At 45.1% G+C, this 16,480-nt stretch overlaps 1 long non-coding RNA gene across 1 annotated transcript; it reads right to left on the bottom strand.

The window, feature by feature from the left end:
• Nucleotides 1-396: 396 nt before the first annotated feature.
• LOC109938421 lies at nt 397-14,953 on the bottom strand. The gene is made up of 4 exons (XR_002261709.2): nt 14,878-14,953; nt 12,773-12,932; nt 10,506-10,575; nt 397-1,759 (listed from the first exon to the last, which is right to left on the bottom strand). It is a non-coding gene; the product is annotated as an uncharacterized LOC109938421 (long non-coding RNA).
• Between the last annotated feature and the right edge of the window lie 1,527 nt (nt 14,954-16,480).

Raw genomic sequence — 16,480 nt, 5'->3', positions numbered from 1 at the left:
GGCTTTTCAAGCAACTTTGCTTTTGTTCCTGATTTACAGCATCTGCAGTTCTTTCGGTTTTTATCCTGCACTTAATGGTCTGGCCAAATAAGGCAAGCATGCTAAATGCTTTCTTCATGACCCTGTCTACCTGTGATGCCACTTTCAAAGGAACTATGTAACTGAATCCCTACCTCTCTTTGCTTGACAACACTCCCCAGGGCCCTATCATTAACTGAGTAAGTCCCACCCTGGTTTATGTTACCAAAATGCAACACCTTGCACTTTTCTAAATTAAACTCCATCTGCCATTCTGCAGCCTGCTTGCCTTGTTGATCAAGATCGTGTTGTATTCTTGATGTGGAGATGCCGGTGTTGGACTGGGGTAGACAAAGTTCGAAGTCACACGACACCAGGTTATAGTCTAACAGGTTTATTTAAAATCACAATCTTTCAGAACACTACTCCTTTGGCAGATGAAGTGGAGAGGCACTCAGCACAGAATATGTAGGCAGAGAAATAATGGCAAGATAATTAAGAGTGGCAATCAATAAGCACAAATATTTGATTTGATTTATTGTCACATGTACCTAAGTACAGTGAAGAGCTTAGGTGCGAGCAGTACAGGTAGATCATTGCAAATGAGGACATGCAGAACATAGGGTGCTCAGACAGAATGAGGCACACAGGTTACACTGCACAGGAGGTGCGCTAGGCAAGATCAACATTATCAAGACCAACTTTATTTGAAGTTACACAGTCCATGCATCTGTCAAATAATAGCAGGAAAGAAGCTGTTCTTGAACCTGTTGGTGCATGTGTTTAAGCTCCGGTATCTTCTTCCTGATGGAAGAGGTTGTAGGAGAGCATTAGCAGGGTGGAAAGGGTCTGTGATGATATTGGCAGCCTTTCTGAAGCAGAGAGCCATGTAACTGGAGTCCATGGATGGGAGGTTGGCTTCTGTGATGGTCTGGGCTATGTACACAACCTTCTGTAGTCTTTTTTACAGTCCTAAGCAGAGCAGTTGCTGTACTAGGCTGTTATGCACCTGGATAGAATGCTTTCTATGATGCATTTATAGAAGTTGGAGAGGGTCCTCATGGCCCTGCCAAATTTCCTAAGCTCCATGAGGAAGAAGAGGTGTTGTTGTGCCTTCTTGACTGCCATAACAACATGGTAAGTCCAGGACAGATTGTTGGTTATCGTTACTCCGAAGAACGTGATGCTCTCAAACGTCTCCAGCTCAGCTCCTTTGATGTGGATGGGAGCACGCTCTCCACCTTTCTTCCTGATAGGAATGATCAGTTCTTTTGTTTTGCTGACAGTGAAGGCTTGTTATCATTTCACCATCACACCAAGCCCTCTCTCCTTTCTGCATTCTGACTCATCGTTGTTTGATATCCAGTCTGACACCAACATGTTATCAGCAAACTTGCAGATGGCATTCACTTGGAATTTGGCTACACAGTCATGGTTGTACAGGGGGAACAGGAGGGGGTTGAGAATGCATCCTGGAGGGGTGCCAGCATTGAGGATTGTTGTGGAGGAGATGCAGTTCTCCAGTCTTCACTGATTTTGGTCTATGGGTTAAGAAGCTGAGGATTCAGTTGCAGAAGGTGGAGTCAAGACCTCGGTTTGGAGTCTTGATATTAGTCTGGAGCGGGTTATTGTGTTGAAGATGGAGCTGTAGTCCATAAGTAGGAGTCTGACATGGATGTCCTCATTTTCTAGATGTTCCAGGGAAAAGTGCAGGGCTTGGGAAATGGCATCCGCTGTGAACCTGTTATGTTGGTAGACAAATAACAGGGGATTGAGGTAGGCTGGGAGGCTAGAGTTGATGTGGGCCATGAACAATCTCTTCAAGCACTTGGTGATTATGGAGGTCAGAGCCACTGGGTGATCACCATTAAGGCACATTGGTGTGAATGCGGTGTCAGACTGAATAACAAGTCTTTGCAGGTGATCAAAAGTGTCAAACCACGAGAGTAAAGTATCAACAATGGATTAACAAGTGAAGGGATGATCTATTAACTGATCATCTCACTGTCTGAATTAATTACAAAAAAAAGAGAAAAAACCCACCGAAAATAAGATGGAGCTGGAGACAAACCAAATGACTGGACCAACAGGGAGTAGGTATCAGAGTTGCATGACGAGGGTCTAACCAAAGTAACAAAATAATCAGAAATTGTACAAACTAATTAAGGTAAGGAGAAAATCACAAGTAACAAAGGTAATGGAGGCAAAACAGGATGGTAAGGAAGATTTTACAGACACAGAACATTTTGGGGGGTTATGTGTAGTGCAACATGAACCCAGGATCACTGTTGATGCCGTCCTCGTGGGTACAGAACTTGGCTATCAGTTTCTGCTCAGCAATTCTGCGTTGAGGTACTCAAAGTCTACTTACTAGAAGATAGGAATCTGAATGCCCTTGACTACTGAAGTGTTCTGACTGGGAAGAAACATTCCTGTCTGGCAATTGTCGCACGGTATCTGTTCATCCATTATCATGAGATAGTAGGAACTGCAGATGCTGGAGAATCTGAGATAACAAGGTGTAGAGCTGGATGAACACAGCAGGCCAAGCAGCATCAGAGGAGCAGGAAACCTGACGTTTCGGGTCTAGACCCTTCTTCAGAAATGGGGGAGGGGAAAGGGATTCTGAAATAAATATGGAAAGAGGGGGAGGCGGACAGAAGATGGACAAAGGAGAAGAAAGGTAGAGAGGAGAGAGATCCACTGAGGTCTTTCCGGAGGGAGGAGGGTAACTTCTTCAAGGTATGCATCCTTAGAAGAGGCTTCGCAGTGGGGTTAAAATTGTTTCAGAGATAGTAGGAATTGCAGATGCTGGAGAATCTGAGGTAACAGTAGAGCTGGATGAACACAGCAGGCCAAGCAGCATCAGAGAAGCAGGAAAGCTGACGTTTCGGGTGTAGACCCTTCTTCAGAAATGGGGGAGGGGAAGGGGATTCTGAAATAAATAGGGAGTGAGGGGGAAGCGGATCGAAGATGAATTATCATAGTGTCTGCATGGTCTCGACAACATAGCATGCCTTGGGGTATCCTTGTCTGCAGCATATGAGATAGATAACTGTAGAGCTGGAGGAACACAGCAGGCCAGGCAGCACCAGAGGAGCAGGAAAGTTGATGTTTCAGGTTGGTACACTTCTTTAGAAAGGGGGGGGGGGGAGGGGGGCTAAGAAATAAATAGGGGGGGGGGACTGGGGGAGGTAGGTGGGACGGTGATAGATGAGTGCATGTAGGTACTGGTGGGGATTGGTCAGTGAGGTGGGAGGAGAGGATAGGTGGCAGAAAAGCTGGACAGGTTGTATCAGGTCAAGGAGGTGGGGCTGAGAGGGAGGGTTGGTCATGGGATGAGGCCAGGGGTGGGGAGATTTTGAAACTGGTAAAATCCACATTGAGACCATTGGGCTGTAGGCTCCCAAGGCGGAATGCAGTGCTACTCTTCCAATTGCCAGATGGCATCATTGTGACATTCAATGAGGCCCAAGATGGACATGTCACCCAGGAAGTGGGAAGGGGAGTTGAAATGGTTTGCGACCAGAAGGTGTTATCATTTGTCATGAACAGAGCAGGTGCTCTACAAAGCGGTTTCTGAGCCTCCGCTTGGTTTCACTGATGTAGAGGAGGCCACATCGGGAGCAGCAGATGCAATAGACCACATTGATGGATGTGCAGGTGAACCTCTGTCTGATGTGGAAGGTTTGTTTGGTGCCTTGAATGGAAGTGAGGGGGGATGTGTAGGGATAGATGTAGCACTTCCTGTGGTTGCAGGGAAAAGTGCCGGGGGTAGTGGGGAGTGTGGAGCGGACAAGGAAGTTGCAGAGAGAGGGTCCCTACGAAAGGCAGATAGGGGTGGGGTTGGATAGTAGGTGGCAGAAAATGATACATTCGATATGGAGGTTAGTAGGGTGATACATGAGGACAAGGGGGATTCTGTCTTTGTTTTTCTTGTGGGGAGGGCATGTGAGGGCAGAGGTGCGGGAAATGCAAGAGATGCAGTCGAGAACATTTTCAACCACTGAAAGGAGCGGGGGGGAGGAGTTGCAGTCCTTGAAATAAGAGGACATCTGGCATGTTCCGGAGTGGAACGCCCATCTTGGGAGCAGACACGGCAGAGGCGGAGGAACTGGGGCTAGGGGATTCTGCATTCATGCAGGAAGGTGGGTGAGAGCAGGTGTCGTCTAGGTAGCTGTAGGAATCGGTGGGCTTGAAATAGATGGCAGTTTCGAGGTGGTCACCTGAGATGGAGACAGAGGGCCAGGAAAGAGAGGGAGCTATCAGAGATGGTCCAGATGAACTGGAGGTTGGGATGAAAGGTGTTATTGAAGTTGAAGAACTGTTCAAACGCCTTGTGGGAGCACAAGGCAACGCCGATCCAGTCAGTCATCGTTGTAGCGGAGGAAGAGGTGGGGGATAGTGCCAGTGTAGCAGCAGAAGAGGGACTATTCCATGTATCCTATGAAGAGGCAGGCATAGCTTGGGCCCATGCGGGTTCCCATGACTATCTGTTGTGTAAGTGGTGGGTAGTGTTCCCACATGTGATGGTAGTATCCATGATGAAAATTTGACATATCTTGCAGAGGTTGCCATGGCAGGGTTTATCGTGTTGTGGTCAGTTGGGTACCGACTGAAGGCTGGGTAGTTTGCTGCGAACAAAAGTCGGTTATAGGTAAGGCAGCTGTTTGAAGGAGAGAAGTAGGGATGATCTTGGCAAGACGCTCAATGATGATATGTTGAAGGCTGCAGTGATAAAGGATGCCACAGTTTCCCCACTCCAATGAAGTACTGGATGACCAAGGATATCCTATCAGTTGTATCTGGTGTCTGTCTTCTGAGCAGGTCATTGTGGTTTGTCACTGTGGCACCTCACAAGTGTCTGACGAGTTGAGCGTTGTATCCTGTTCTTATGAAGGTGTCTTTCAGTGTCTGTAGGTATCCATCACATTCCTCCTCTGACGAAATCTTTTCTATACAAAGCTTGTCTGTAGGGGGATGGCTTCTTTAACATATTTAGGGTGGAAGCTAGACAACTAAAACATAGTGAGGTTACCCATAGTGAGGTTATCCATGGGCTTATGGTGGAATGAAGTACTGAGGTGTCTGTCCTTGATAGAGATGAGTGTGTGCAAGAATGAAACTGACATAAATTGCAGTATCAAAAGTTTCATCCCATCAGACTCACTAGGGATTGCTCTTCAGAATCAGTCTCATTCTTGGACACACATCTCCATGGCCACCTTGGTACCTCACTCTACCACAAGCTCATGGATAACCTCATGATGCTGCACTTCTCTAGCTTCCACCCTAAACATATTAAAATAGCCATCCCTACAGACAAGTCCTTGTATGCACAGGATCTGCTCAGATGAGGAGGAATGCAACAGACCTGTACAGATGCTGAAAGACACCATCATTAGAATGGGATATGATGCTCAACTCATTGATGGACAGTTCCAATTTGCCACAGTGAAAAACCACAATGACTTCCTCAGAAGACAGACATAGGGTACAACCAATAGAGTACTCTTCATCAACCAGTATTTCCCTGGAGCAGAGAAACTATGCCATATTCTTCACAGCAGTCAACACATCATTGATGACGACGGGTATCTCACCAAGACCTTCTGTATGCCTCCAAACCGCTACCTTACCTCAAACTGACCACTGTTCACAACAAACTTCTCCTGAACGCTGGGTATAGTGACTCGGACACCACACAACCCTGCCACAGCAAACTCTACAAGACGACATGCCAGATCTTCAACATGGGCACTACCATAATATGTGGCAACACCACCCACCACTTACACGCAGGTACTCATGTGACTTGGCCAATGTTGTCTACCTCATACGCTGCAGGCAAGGATGCCTTGAGGCATGATGTATCGGTGAGATCATGCAGACGCTGCAAAAACAGACGAATGGACAACGCACAACAATCACCAAACAGGGATGTTTCATCCCAGTGGGGAACATTTCAGCGGTCAAGGGCATTTAGCTTCTGATCTTCGGGTAAGCATCCTCCAAGACAAATGACAATGCAGAATTGCCAAGCAGAAACTGATAGCCAAGTTCTATACCTATGAAGGTGGCCTCAATTGTGATTGTGGGTTCATATCACGCTACACTTAACCCAACCTCACTGTTCTGTATCGGTAAAATCTTCCTTACTGCCTTGTTTTGACATCATTACTTTTGTTACCTGCGAGTATCTCCAACCTTAGTTTGTACAGTTTTTGATTACTTAGGTTAGACACTTGTCATGTGACTGATACCTACTCCATGTTATTCCAGACATTTGGAATGTCTCCAGCACTCTTATTTTCGATTGTTTGCAATTATCTCTCTGCTTCAATTAATCGGTTCATAGGCCATTCCTTCTCTTGTTATTTAGCCTGTTGACACTCTGCTGTCACATTTGTACTTATCTGTTGACACTCTTAATTACCTGGAGTTATCTTGCCATTATTTCTCTGCCTATATATTCTGTTCCTGTACACCTCTCTCCACTTCATCTGGCAAAAGCTTGTGATTTCAAATAAGCCTGTTGGACAATAACCTGGTGTCATGTGACCACTGTACTCTTAGATAACATTCTTCATTGTCCACTATACCACCAATTTTGGTGTCATCCATAAACTTGATAAACATTCCTGCTATATTCACATCCAAATTTTTTACACAAATAACGAAACAGTGGACCCAGAACTGATCCTTGCAGCAAACCACTGGCCACAACACTTCAGTCTGTAAAACAACCCTCCTTCACCATCCTCTGTCTTCTACAGGAAAGCCAATTTTGTATCCAATTGGCTATTTCTCCCTGGATCCCACCTGATCTAACCTTGCTAACCAGTCTACCATGCGGAACCTTGTTGAAAGTCTTGCTAAAGTCGATGTACACAACATCTATCACTCTGCCTTCATCTGTCTTCTTGGTAACCTCTTCAAACCTCCAATCTTCCAGCACCCCATCTGTGCCTGTCAATGATGCAACTATCTCCACTAGGGCACCACAATTTCTTCCTCAGCTTCCCACAATCTCCTGTGATACACTTGATCAGGTTACCGAGACTTATATACCTTTCTGCATTTTCAGGCCTCCAGCACCTCTTCTGTAATGGGACTTCTAAAGACAGCACTATTTATTTCCCTAACTTTCATCACTTTCTCCATGGCAAAAACCTGATGAGAAATATTCATTCAGCATCTCCCGTGGCTTCACACAGATGGCCTTGTTGATCTTTAAGGGGCCCTCTTTTCTCCTAGTTACTCTTTTGCCCTTAAGATAAATGTAGTATCTCTTTAGATTTTCCTTTACCTTACCTGCCAAAGCTATCTCATGTCCCCTTTCTGCCCTCCTGATTTTCCTTTAAGTGTATTCCTCAAGGAATTTACTTGATCCCAGCTGCCTATACCTGTCATGCCTTTTTGTTGATTAGAGCCTCAATATCTCTTGTTATAGAGTGTTCCCTACTCCTGCCAGCCTTGCCCTTCACTCTAACAGGAACATGCTGTACCTGAACTCTCGTTATCTCATTTCTGAAAGCCTGCCACTTACCCGCAAACAGCCTCCCCCAAACAAATTCTGAAAGTTCCAGTCTAATACCATCAAAATTGGCCTTGCCCCAGTTTAGAACTTTAACTTGCGGACCAAATCTGTCCTTTTCCATAAGGATTTTAAAACCAATGCAATCTGGACACTGGTCCCAAAGTGTTCCCCCACTATCACCTCAGTTACTTGCCCTGCCTTATTTGCCAAGAGGAAGTGGTGTTTTGCCCCTTCTCTATTAGGACCATCTATATATTGATTGAGAAAAAAAATTCATTCCCATCACATTCATACCCATCCAAACCATTAACACAATGGCAGTCCCAGTCTATGTTAGACAAGTGAAAATCCCTTACTATTACAATCCTTATATTCTTACAGCTATCTGCTGTTTCCTCCTCTCAAAGTGATCTGCCTTTTTTATTTCTCAGTTCTACCCATACAGCCTCACTGGACAATGCCTCCAGGATATCATTCAGTATTGCCCTGATGTTTGTCCTGATCAAAACTGCTACTCCTGCTCCTCTCTTGTTTTTAAACCCTGGAACATTGAGCCACCTTCCTCAGCTGCGTGTTTGTCATAGCTAGGATGTGCCAGTCCCACGTTCCCATCCATGCCCCAAGTTCATCTGCCTTTCCTATCAGGACTCTTGCATTGAAAGAAATGCAGTTTAATTCATCAGTTTTCCCTCGCTCCCAGCTATGCTCTTGTCTGCCTTATCTATTTAACTTGCTCTCTCTAACCCCTATCAGCCTTGACCTGCTCTCCATCTCACTACTGTTTAGGATCCCACTCCCAAGCCAGACTTGTTTAGTCCCAGGTAGCTCTAGCTAATCTCCCCACCAGGATATTGGTCCTCCTCCCGAGTTCAGGTCACCTCTATCCAGAAGAGATCCCAATAATCCAAAAATCTGAATCCCTGACCCCTGTACCAGCTCCTTAGCCCTATACTCCTATTCCTACTCTCACTTGCAAGAGCCACCATGAGTAATCAAGAAATTACTACCCTTGAGGTCCTGCTTTTTAACTTCTTGCTAAACTCCTCACATTCACTCCACAGGAGCTCATCCTTTTTCTACCAATGTCATGGGCACCAATGTGTATAATTACCTCTGACTGCTCACATTCTCCTTTGAGAATTCACTACAACTGCCTGACGCTGGCACCAGGTAGGCAACACACAATCCTGGAGTATCATTCATAACTACAGAAACATCCCTGTGCCCCTGACAAGGCAATCCCTGATCACAACTGCTTGCTTGGACTTTGCCATATCTTGCTTTATAGTAGAGCCAGTCATGATGTCAAAAAACTGGCTCTGCTACAGTTTTCTCCTGAGAGGCTATCCTCCAACAATATACTTCTGAGGGGGGACTGGCCGCAAGAGATACCTGCACTACATGCCTACTTATCCTGGCAGTCACTCATCCAAATGGCTAATCCTGTGGTCGAACCATCTCCCTGAAGCTACTATCTATCACACTCTCTGCCTCCTGTGTGTGCTCCTTATTGCTTCCAACAGCCATTCCAACTAATCCATGTAGTCTGAGAGTAGCTGCAGCCAGACACTTCCTGTAGACATAGTCACCAGGAACACAACTGCTCCTAATCTCCCATATCTGACAGCAGGATCGTACCACTCCACTGACTGCCAACTCTGCCTCTTTAACAAATAGCACTCAGGGAAAATAAAAGGTCTTACCTTGCCCATACCTTGTTGTTGCCACCCACCTCCCCAGAATTCACCCTCACTTAGGCCTATAGCAACACTTCAAACACAAAGCAGCCCTCTCAAAATGGCCAGAAGAAGACATCTCCTCTCCTCTCCTCTCCTCTCCTAAAATTGTGTCAGTATTTCCTGTGGAGTAAGAAATGGAGGCTAGGGAATGCAGGGAATTCACTGTCTCAATAGTACCATGTTTCATCAATGAAGTGAAAGAACTGCTCAATGGATTACATCAAATCTTAGAGGGACTCTGTTGTCCTCACTGTGATCCAACAGCAGATTTAGTTCTTCATTCAGATTCATAAGCATTGTGCTCAGTCTGCTATCTCCAATCTGTACCATTCCCCACAAACAACCAGCTTCTCATTACAGGATCATACGCAGAATATAGACAGATACAGACAGTGGAAACATACAGTCATAAGATAATTATTGGCCGACAGATGTCTGAATCTGTGGAGAGAAGAAAAGGTTTTAATGTTTGAAAGAGAATGCACTGTTTTTGCATTTCTTTCTCCCTCTCTATTCTCTTGCTGCTCCCTTGCACTGTGGAGAGCACCTTTCAAATAACAAGCTTTTTTTTTAAAGTTGGTAAGGGTTAGGTTTGCCCCATTAAGGGCCTTAGTTACGAATTCTAAAATAATTTTTAAAATTAATTGTTCATGAGAGTTGGGCAACATTTATTGCCGGTCCCTAGTTGCCCTTGAGAAAGTAATGGTGAGCTGCCTTCTTCAACTGCTGCAATCCATTTGCTAGAGGTAGACTCACAATGCCCTTAGGAAGGGAATTCCAGGATTTTGACCCAGTGACAGTGGGTGGTATTCGCATGTATCAGCTGTCATAGGAACTTCAGTAACACGCAACCTTACTGCTAAATGATGAAATGTCAGAATGTGTGCATGCCGGCGCTGTTGGTGTGGAAGGTCAGTCTGTGGTACTGATTGGAGAATTTGGATAGATTTCCATGTGATAGTGGGATTGGTTGGATATTTTGAGGTGGTACAGTCTCATACAGATGCTCCCTTTGTCCTTCTGTGTGAACATTTTACTGTCCAAGAGAAGAGCACTGGGGTCAAAGACTCAAACAACTGGACGCAGAAGCTGAACTTCTTTTCAACATCACTCTGCAATATACAGTAAATATGGGATACATCATCCCTGACCATTTGTCTTTGATGCCTTGCTGTTAGTCATTGTGTATGAGAAATTCAATTACTCACCTGGTCAGACTGTCAGACTGCGGTATTTGGAAGTGGATCTTGTAGTCTTGTGGAGAGGTCAATGTCTGTTCTAAATGAAGAAGAAATCACTTTGAGCTGGCTGTAGACTGAACAATCTTGCTCTTTCTTTATTGATAGTATTGTGTTGGTTTTCATTTTGTCTTGGGATTTGCCCATTGCCAGGCAACATTTATTGCCCACCCCTAATTATATTGAGCTTTGAGAGTTCTTGTAGTGATGCAGGGCAATGCCTTTGGAGCAAAGTAAGAATTGTGTCTCCTGTGTCCCACCTCATTTTCAGAAGATGTGCTATTGTTCCAAACTACAAAGCGCATGCTGGAATTTGGTAGGTTCTGAACATGTTTTCACAACTATTTATATTAAATTTGAAAGACTGTGCACAGTTTATGAATGTAGGAATTAGGATTGGGAGCAGGCAATTCAGCCCTTCGAGCCCACTCTGCCATTTAACATGATCGTGGCTGATCTTCTCCTGGTCTCAAGTTCTCTCTCCTGCCTATTCCCCATAGCCCTTTATCCTACTTTTCATCAGAAACATATCTATTTTTTTCTTGAATCTGTTGATTGATTTTGCCTCCATTGCACTCTGGGACAGTGAGTTCCACAGATTTGTAACCCACTGGGAGAAGTAGTTTCTCCCCATTTCAGATTTGAACCTATCTCCTCTCACTCTATATTTATAATCTCTTGTTTGAGACTGTCCCACAAAGGGAACATCTGTTCAGCATCCACTTTATCAATCTCCTTTAGTGTTTATATACCTCGATCAGATTTCCCCCTCATTCTTCTGAACTCCAGCGAGCACAAGCCCAAGCTATTCAACCGCCCTTTGTACAACAGCCCTTACAACAGGAATCAACCTAGTGAACCTGCTGTGAGAACTGCAGTTTGCTCCTGATGTGCCAATGTGGGTTTCTGGCAGTAAGCCTGCCCACACAGAACAAAATTACAGGAAATAACAGCTTGCCATCTGGATGTAGCCCAGATTTCAACCACAGGGTGGGTCACAGGACACAGGCTAGGAGGTTCAATCTCTGGCTGCCCAGGTCTCTGCTGATAATACCCACCATATAGAACACAACAGAATTCTTCAATTGGATCCCAACTGAAGGTTCAACATAGCTAGCAAGGCAGATTATGATTCAACAGTCGTGTAGCTGCCAACTGATCAGAGCCAATCAACTATTGAACATATTGAATGCTGGAGTAGGCTTAAGGGGCTGAATGGCCTGCTCCTATGCCTGGTTTCTCCCTGGCTGGTCTTTATCCTGCAGGATGGTGCTCGAGTCATACCAGTTAAACACCTCCCATATGAATAGATTGCAAAACAAAGAAGGAGTTTACCCTTCCTTCAGTACAGGTGCCAGGTGTCTGCCATCATCACAAGGTGTGAAGACAGGCCCTAAATTGCACTCTTTAGAACTATACTTTCCGGTTAATTTTGAAAGTCAACTCTTGTTGTGATTGAACATGGAATAAGCAAGTTGGTTCCTTCTAGAAATGTTCTAGAATTACCAGAACGAAAGGTAACTCATCATCTCTTTGGATACTTACATTTCCTATTTGTTGGAACATTACAGTAAAACCTGCACAAAGCAGCAACAGAGAATGTGTCCACCCAGGTGGTTCTAAACAAAGGAAACCTCATTATGACTGAAGTGGTGCTCACGGCCCAAGAGTTATCTCCTACAGCACACAAAGACATGGCTTTTAATGAGAGATATTGAAACCCCTGAGTTTCTCCAGTACTGTTTGTTTTATTTTAAATTGTACCTCAATAAGAACACATCTCATTCTTCAAAAGTCTAAAGAATACAGGCCCAGTTTGTTCAATCACTCTTCATAGAAAGTCCCATTATCCCAGGAAAGAGTCTGAAGAACCTCCATTACACTCTCTGAGGCACTAATATCTTTCCTGAGAGAGGGAAACCAAAATTGCATACAGAACTCCAGGTGCAGTTTAACCGAGCTCCTGTGCAATTGAAACAAGATGGCCAGCTGTCCTGTACCCAAATCCTCTCATGATCAAGGCTAACCTCCATTCACCTTCCAAATAACCTGCTGCCCCTGCATGTTAGCCTTCAGTGACTTATCGGCAACGATACCCGGGTCCCTTTGTACATCAACGCTTTCCACCCTCTCACTGCAGTGGCTCAGTGATTAGCACTGCTGCCTCACAGTGGCAAAGACCTGGGTTCGATCCCAGCCTTGGGTAACTGTCTGTGTGGAATTATAGAGATCCTTACCTTAGAGCAGACAATGCCTCTGTTGTCGAAGTTGTTTTCCTTGCTCTAGTGCATATCAATCCCTTCTTCATCAGAAACCTCACCAGGAAACCAGTCAGGGGCAACAGGAACAGAAATAACACAACCATTGGCACAATCCAAGAATAGGCACTGAATGTATCTGCAAGAAGGAAGAATAGGTTAGTTTATAGCACACCCCCTCAAGAACCGAGACTCTATCTGCAGCAGTCATTCTCCAAAGGAAATTAGATAACAGACAGCACACAGCACTCAACACGAGACCAGCCCAGTGCCTCAGATATTTTGCTCAGTAACCTGTGAGGAGATGTTATCGTACGCCTCAGGAACAAGTGGGACTTGGCTGTCGGCCGGAGATAGTAGGAACTACAGATGCTGGAGAATCTGAGATAACAAGGTGTAGAGCTGGATGAACACAGCAGGCTAAGCAGCAGGAAAGCTGACATTTCAGGGCTAGACCCTTCTTCAGAAAATTTTCTGAAGTCAACAAACGCTTTGTCTTTTAAAGACAATAGACACTTCCCCAGCCCACAGAAATATATCAACCTCCACGCGCTATCCCACTTGACGTCTCCAATAACCAGGCAACCCCACTCCCAAACAGTATCCATACCTATTGTCCCCTTTAACTCATATTGTGCTCCTCGTTTCCCTCCTGGTCACATTTCATCCCTCCATCTCATTCACATATGGCCAGCCATTTTAACATACTGGAGCCAGGTTGGGATTGGAGAGGGAAGTGAACTAATGAATGGAAATGTGTTGGGTTAGCTACTCAACCTCGTCCCACCTCTGGCTCACATTGCTGGGATCCAGTTGCGAGAGAAACGGGGAACCCATCTGAATGAGACTGATACTGATGGCTGCCACCTGGAGCCATTTACAGATTCCAGAGGCATCTTCCTGAAGTCAGGAGGTGAGGTACTGAGATTAAAACCTGATGACTAGTCGCTTACAGGTACTGGGGGAAACAAGGGGGTGTTGGAGTTCTTTTCAATCAGCACTGAGCTTCTGTGATTACAACGAGATCCTGCTCTGGCCTTGACAAAGCACAGTTCTCCCACTGTCAGCAGATATCATTTCTACACCCTTTACTGCCCTGATCCAACTCAACTTACAGCTGAACCAAGACCCTGAACACTAAATCTTAATCACAGTGACACTCGCCAGAACATCCAGCACATAATTCTGAAAAAGGTCACTGTGACCTGAGTTCGAAATATTGTGAGGTTTAACCAATAGAAACATTGCCAGCAAGATCACCTGATATTTCAATCAGTTGCGCCACACAAATCCAGGCTATGACCATCACCAATAGGGACAATCTAACCACCACCCCTTGACATTCAAGAGTGTTACCATTACTGAATCCCCCACTATCAACATCCTGGGGATTACCATTGTCCAGAAACTCAACTGGACTCACCACATAAACACAGTGGCTACAAGAGCAGGTCAGGGGCTAGGAATACTGCGGTGAGTAACTCACCTCCTGACTCCCCAAAGCCTGTCCACCATCAACAAGGCACAAGTCAGAAGTGTGATGGAATACTCCCCACTTGCCTGGAGAGGGTGTAGCTCCAATAACGCACAAGAGGCTTGACACTGAAATTTGGGATTAGGAGTCTAATGATGACCATGAAACCACTGCCGATTATTAGGAAAATCCCACCTGGTTCACTAATGTGCTTTAGGGAAGGAAATCTGCAATCCTTACTTGGTCTGGCCTACATGCAACTCTCGACCCCGAGCAATGTGGTTGACTCTCCCTCTGCCAAGGGCAGCTGACATATGGGAACACCATCAACTTCAAGTTCCCCTCCAAACCACTAACCATCCTGACTTAGAAATATATCATTGTTCCTTCACTGTTGCTGGATCAAAATCCTGGAATTCCCTCCCTAATGGCATTGTGGGTCAACCCACAGCACATGGACTGAGCAGTTCAAGAAGGCAGCTCACCACCACTTTCTCAAGGGCAACTAGGGACAGGCAATAAATGCTGATCCAGCCAGCGATGCCCACATCCCAGGAGTAAGAAGGAAATTACAATTAAGTGGTAAGATGCTTTGCGGGAGATATCTTACCTGATGTTTGGGTAGTATTTGGCAGCGGGGTGATGCTTGTTTCAGTTCCTTTTGTCTCAGGTGATGGAGCTGTGTGAAGTGAAAAACAGGAATATCTTTAATCAATATGCAGCTCTGTTCATGCACTGAGTCATTCACTCACTCACTCATTCCCTTCCTCACACTCTCCCCCTCACTCACTCACTCCTCTGCTCCCTCCCTCACTCAGTCTCTCACTCCCTCTGTCACTCCCTACCTCCCTCATTTCTTCCCAGTTTGAGAATCACATTGCACTGAGTATGGGAGTAACTATTGCAGCATGAAGACCTTCCTCGGTGTCTCCATCGGAACTTGCATATCTCCTGACTTTCTGCTGATAGGTGTAAAGTACACTAGTTGTGTTTCAGTCCCAGATGTGAACATGCTAATAAGATGAAGATAGTTGTACGTTAATAGATACAGTTGCCACTGTGTATGACAGATTTGCAAAGGGCAACCTAGCCCCCATTATCCTGTCCCTTCCCCCTCAATTGCTGGTATGAGATCAAGGGACAGGACATTTGAAATTGCTCTGGATATAAGACCATCAGGTAGAGGGAAGAATTAGGCCATTCAGCCCATCAAATCTGATCTACCATTCAATTATGGCAGATAGGTCTCTCAACCCAATTCTCCTTCCTTCTCCCTGTAACCCTTTGATCCCCTTACTAATCAAGAACCTATCTATCTCTGTCTTAACTACACTCAATGACTTGGCCTCCACAGCCCTCTGTGCCAATGAGTTCCACAGATTTACCACCCTCTGGTTGAAGAAATTCCTCCTCATCTCAGTTCTAAAGGGTCATGCTTTCACTCTAAGACTGTATCCTCGGGTCGTAGTCTCTCCCACTAGTGAAAACATCTTCTCCACATTGACTCTATCCAGGTCTCTCCGAACTCTGTAAGTCTGAATCAGATCCCCCCCTCATCCTTCTCAATATCATCAAGTACAAACCCAGAGTCTTCAACCACCCCTCATAATAAGAAGCCCTTCATTCCCGTGATTATTCTTTTAAACCTACCCTGGAACCCTTCCGAGGTCAGCACATCCTTCCTTAGGTACAAAGCCCAAACCTGCTCACAATATTCCAAATGTGGTCTGATCAGAGCCTTATACAACCTTAGCAGTACATTCCTGCTCTTGTATTCTAGCCCTTGCAAAATGAATATGCACATTGCATTTGCCAAGTAAAACTGCATATTAATCTGATGAATTTACATTTTAGAAAGGTAAAGACTGAGTAGGGACAGTCAGCATGGCTGTATGCATGGGAAATCATGTCTCACTAACTTGATTGAGCTTTTTGAAGAAGTAACAAAGAGGATTGATGAGGGCTGAGCGGTGGATGTGATCTATTTAGACTTCAGTAAGGAGTTCAACAAGGTTCCTCATAGCAGACTGGTTAGCAAGGTTAGATCTCACGGAATACATGGAGAACTAACTATTTGGATACAGAAACAAAGTTGCTGGAAAAGCTCAGCAGGTCTGGCAGCATCTGTGAAGGAGGAAACAGAGTTAACGTTTCGGGTCCGGTGACCCTTCCTCAGAACTAGTTCAGAATGAGTTCTGAGGAAGGGTCACCGG

The sequence above is a fragment of the Rhincodon typus genome, chromosome 1 (assembly GCF_021869965.1).
Source record: "Rhincodon typus isolate 14 chromosome 1, sRhiTyp1.1, whole genome shotgun sequence".
Classification (NCBI taxonomy): domain Eukaryota; kingdom Metazoa; phylum Chordata; class Chondrichthyes; order Orectolobiformes; family Rhincodontidae; genus Rhincodon; species Rhincodon typus.
Note: the sequence above shows the minus strand (reverse complement) of the source record. Positions and strands in the feature narration are given on the sequence as shown.